At 36.3% G+C, this 5,423-nt stretch overlaps 1 pseudogene across 1 annotated transcript; it reads right to left on the reverse strand.

The window, feature by feature from the left end:
- Positions 1-2,185: 2,185 nt before the first annotated feature.
- Positions 2,186-4,865, reverse strand: LOC143529623 (tryptophan aminotransferase-related protein 3-like; annotated as a pseudogene). Its single transcript, XR_013134697.1, has 5 exons — positions 4,404-4,865; positions 3,943-4,237; positions 3,180-3,454; positions 2,824-3,102; positions 2,186-2,750 (listed from the first exon to the last, which is right to left on the reverse strand). The product of XR_013134697.1 is annotated as a tryptophan aminotransferase-related protein 3-like (transcript).
- Between the last annotated feature and the right edge of the window lie 558 nt (positions 4,866-5,423).

Below are 5,423 nucleotides of genomic sequence, written 5' to 3' on the forward strand. Positions count from 1 at the left end.
ATACCTGCAAGCTGATTAATAACACCCTGAAAAACATTCAAATGATCAGTAACGGGAGTTCTATCACGGTATTTCAAGTTTATCAACTGTTTGATCAAGAACAACTTATTGTTCCCGGTCTTCCGAGCATACAACTCTTCAAGCTTGGTCCATAGAGCACGTGCATGACTCTCATCGCTAATATTGTTCAAAACATTATCATCAACCCATTGCCGAATATACCCGCAAACCTTCCGATGCAAAATATTCCATTCTTCATCAGTTTTATCTTTAGGTTTATCGGTACTAAAAACAAGCAAATAATAATCCTTCATATAAAGAAGGTCTTCCATCTTGCCTTTCCAAACATGATAATTAGAACCATTCAAACTCACCATCCTACTTGTATTAGCTTCCATCGTTCAAACAAGTCTTAAACCCAAGAACAAGAGTCGAAGCTCTGATACCACTCTGTTGAAAAAAACGACCACCTAGCCACGAACGGTAAACAAACATTGCGGAATTAATCTTCGTTTGGCTAAACTTTTTCCCGACCCGAATGAACCAATGAGGAAGCAAACAAGTAGGTAATATAAAAGTAAATAGGACACAATAATTTTAGCGTGGAAAAGCTCTCAAGGTGAGAGTAAAAACCACGGGACTACTAGAGCCGCTTCAAATCCACTATCACCAATAATGAGCAATACAAAGTTCTTATCTAGGTAAAACTAGAGGCATACACAAATCATCATATACTTGGTACAAACTAACTTCAAGTATATGGAATAAAAATAAGTGAATAAGAGGTAACACCAACAAGAAACTACCGGTCTCTGGAACGTCTCTTATCTTTAAATATAACACCAAAAGCTTGGAGCACAAAACTTATCTTCGTAATCTTCTGTCTGCTGAGGTCGACAGTGGAAGAGGAACCAAAAACTCAAATCATTTGTATGTGTGTGTGCGGCAGAATATATATCACCAACCCCAAAAACAAAACCCTTTATAAATTCGTTTTTTTCTTGAAGCCCATGTAATGGGTTTGTGATCACAGGGGGGCCCAAACCAAAAACCAATTTTGGTTTTGTACATCCATCCGTGAACAAACAAATATATTAATAATAATAATATATATATATTTTTTCATTTTCTTTTATGATTACTATATAATAATAATAATAGTAATAAAATCCATGTAGGTTAATATTTGTCGGGCTTTCTCATGGGCAAAAAAAACCCCAACAGAGATAACAAGAGATTGGTGATGTGGTGGCCGGAGAAGAAAGGCGGTGGTGGTGGTGTTCTATGGTGATGAATAAAGTAGAAATGCCAGACTTCATTCGTTTTGTGTTATAAATTAAACATCTATGGCAGAAGAATGTAAACTGGTCTTGGTTTTTGAACAGGGACACGATATAGAAGAACTATCCTTTTCTTGTACAATATTATTTAATTAATACATATTTATTGTAACTTACAATAAATAAAAGAAAATGATAATTTACACATCATACACAAAAAAAAAAGAAATAAAAATGCCTCATAGACGTGCTAACTTGTTATATAGGTAAAAGATCTAGGATTAAACCTTGTGTTTAAACTTAATTGATCTAATTGGTACAAAGAAAAGAATGAGTAACCTAATTAGAACACTTATTAAACTTGGTTGCTATTTATGGAGTTTTCTCATATATAAACGACTAAAACACACAGTATTAAACATTAAAAACGTATTCTTTAACCCACTCATCAACTAGCATGTTAGGTACACGGTTCCACGCTTAATCAGATGCATGAAACTCATAAGGATTGTTGTGATGTGAGGTGTTATTGTGTGAAACAAGACGAGACTAGTTTTCAGGATTTTTATCAGCGTGAAGGGCTTGATAATGACGAAGTTTATGCACCGATGCTAGACTTGAAGCATTAAGGACATTTCTTGCTTATGCTCGTACACGAACTTCAACGTCTATCAAGTGGGTGTAAAGGCTACCTTTATATATTACAAGGGCAAGGAGGAGATCGGTTTTAGTCAACCAGCTGGTTTTGAAGACTAGATCATCCTGATGTTGTTTACACACTTGACAAAGCTCTCTATGGTTTACCCTAAGCACCAAACTAAGCATTTGCTAGAAAATAGATATACAAGAGGAGCGGTCGATCAAACTTTGTTTATACAAAAAAAAAAGAGGCAATGTGTTGTCGATGATATCATTTTCGGGTCTAAGAGTGATGCTTTGTGCAAGGAGTTCGAGACACTAGTAAAGAAAAATTCTGTTGATTAGCATCTTTAAGTTTAAAACCTTTCGATATCCAACTTTTTACACTAGTTAAAAGAGTTGTTGAACATACACAATGAATTAATAAGGTTCCTAATGAAAGATTAAGTGCCAATCCATTTACACGACAATTAAAATTATCGACATATTTTACAAGTAATGGACGTTGGTCGTGATTTTTTGCCAACTACCTACCAACTTTATTTACCACAATCAGTTCATTGGCATTATAACCCCGTAATGTCTCCTCAAATAACAATTAAGCAATTCATTCTTGCTTCATTGTGCCGATACCATGATTTTCAAGCGACACTAGCTCAGTGAATCGTTGCAAAAGCAGCTCAAAATCATCCTGAGTGAGGATGAGGCTAATCCGTGTATAACGATCACTAGAACTGAATCTGCTTCCCCTACGTCCTGTGATTTTTTCTGCTTCTAGCACTGCAACACAGTCGTCTTCTCCTTCTCTTTAACATTTTAGCCATACGTAAGCTGTAGTAATTTCCAATTCATGTGACATAGCTTGAACATCAAAATCAACATTATATGAATGATGCAAAGTTACCTGGAGATGGTAGCCTGGTTTCGTTGAAGAAATTGCAGTGCAAAGGATGTCTATCTTGGATTGAAAATCTTGCAGACTTTGAGAGTACAGAGTACAATCTATCCCATCGATCCCTCATTTTATTATATGCAAATTCGAAAAAACGGTTTTCCATCACCTTCAACTACTTTTAAAAGCTTCAAAACTCTTAATTGGGTGTCATTTGAAATCCCCATATCAACCAATTCGATATAGTTTAAAAACTTCTCATATACATCTTTATCTTTTATCACCGCCCACCTAAAACACATAAACATGAAGGTTATACACCAAATGAGGTGTACGAGCACATATATTAATGAGTCCTGTCGGAATACCCAAAACGAGCACCGGCATGACCAGTTAGCTTAGAAAGAGTAAAGAGCATCAAATCGTGATCTGAAGGGCCCGGAATGGGCGTAAAATGTGGCCAAAAGTAGGCATGATCGTATATCGTCTTCCCGTCAAGAACGGCTTTCTTTAGTTCCCCGTCTGGATTATTTGGCGATGTTACAAATTCAATAGCATCTGTGTTATTTGATTGCCATGAGCTTGTTTCTCCTTCAAACTGAAAATTCTCCGAGTTAAATAGCACCGTTTGCTCCCTATAAACCTATTGATCATTAGAAAAAAAAAGCTGCAAATCTGATCAATGGACCATAATAAATATGAGAATTATAACGAATTGTTTTTTGTTAGTGGCGTTGATTATTCGAATCAGATTCGAATATAATCGAGTAATAAATTCAAATTCAAAATCGAGCCCTAATCCGGTTTCCGAACTGAATTTTATTAAACCAACATTGATCTAATCTGATTCATTTTTAATAAATGGGGTTTATTTACTATTTTCTTATTTTTTTATCAGCATGTTTGCAATTTTTAGAGAGTATTTGCTTATTTATTTTGATGTACCTTATAAAAGGAATCTGTCCTAAACAATTTCAAGTTTAACAAATTTTGGGTGAATTCTTTGGAATTTGAACTGGTTTTGGGTTTTGAGTCCTTTGAATTCGAATCCTGTTAAAGAAGATTGCCAACTCGAATAACAAAAACCCGATTTGATGGGCACCCTTAGTTTTAGTTATTAAAATTTGTTACCGGATAGTATGGGATTGTTGCAAGGACGTTGGAAGGTGAAGAAGAGTTTTCAGAGGAGAGGGCATATATAGCCGCGTTAAAGAGTTGAGTTGACCCGATACCAAACACCAAATATCGCCCTTCGGTAACTGCATTCCCGACAAGTGAATGTAGTTTACGGATGTAGCTGTCGAGCTCATTAGATATTTTAGTTCCATCACCGTAGTAGTAACTCATACGATGCCACCCTGATATGACGACTGCGCTATCAGTCGCATGTTGCATCCAAAATGGCTCCAAAAACAAAGGATCCCCACTGCATTTTTTATTTTTTTAAAAGTTAATAAAATAAAAACATGTAAAAGAGATAATATTTCATTTAACTAAACAAATAGAGTGGAAGGTAAACGGGCAACAAACAGCGCCGCCACCCCCTTTTCTTTTCAAAGAGATTAAACTTGATCAGTGCTTTGAGTTATCACCTATCAGCATTTGCAACACACCCTTGAGTAAATTCAGAGCAATTAGTTCCACCGTAACAACGATGGCACTCACAAACATGTTGACTATCAGAATCTAAACCATCTACGTAAGCGCGGCCATGGCCAGAGCATGAGATTGCTGCAACCGCCTCCACCTCCACTGCGGCTTTCTCGCTCCAACTCAACCATGGGGGACAACCACACTCGTGCTTCCTCTCTCCCCACCCACCTACACCTTGGTAAAGATATATACATATAATAATTAATAATATATTCATTGTTATAGACATCAGTAAACAAAATCCATAACAATGTATCTTAGTTTTCCCCATGTTTTTCATTGGAGGTTTATGTTTTGGTAGCTGAATACTTGGAGATACAAAATATAGTTGGTGTTGTACTATAGTATTGTGGATACGTGGGTCCAACAACTTTAATGTAGACCACATTTTGCTTGGAAAAATCTAAAGAGACGTAAAGTTCAATCACGTGCAAAATATTATAGATATATATTTTATTAAGATTCAAGTTCCCGGTAAACGCTAAGGCAATGTGTAGTGGGCGTGGATTTGAGCGAATTTTGGGTGCGAAGAGGCGCGAACACCGCCCCCCCCCCTCCCCCCCGGTGATAAGTGGGCGAAAAGGGGTAGTGGCGGGGTTCTTTTGTCGCCTGGGTGAAAAAAATAATATTATTATTATATTACATGTTGTGTGTGTATATATATGTATATGTATATGTATATATGTTGTGTGTGTGATATATATATATATATGTATATGTATATGTATATTTATATATGTTGTGTGTGTGTATATATATATGTATATGTATATATGTTTTGTGTGTGTGTATACGTATATGCAAAATGAATCCTATAAACAACCCAAACCATCCATTCCCTCCTTTCGGTCAACAACATGGTTCACAAAACCAACCGAACGTGAACTTACAATGGAACCCGATGAACCTAAACCAACCGAGCTATCTGTTTCAATTTCCCGACCCGAACCTAAACATGT

Source organism: Bidens hawaiensis, unplaced genomic scaffold (genome assembly GCF_021521415.1).
Source record: "Bidens hawaiensis isolate Kalapana, Puna unplaced genomic scaffold, B.hawaiensis_p1.1 tig00008604_1, whole genome shotgun sequence".
NCBI lineage: Eukaryota > Viridiplantae > Streptophyta > Magnoliopsida > Asterales > Asteraceae > Bidens > Bidens hawaiensis.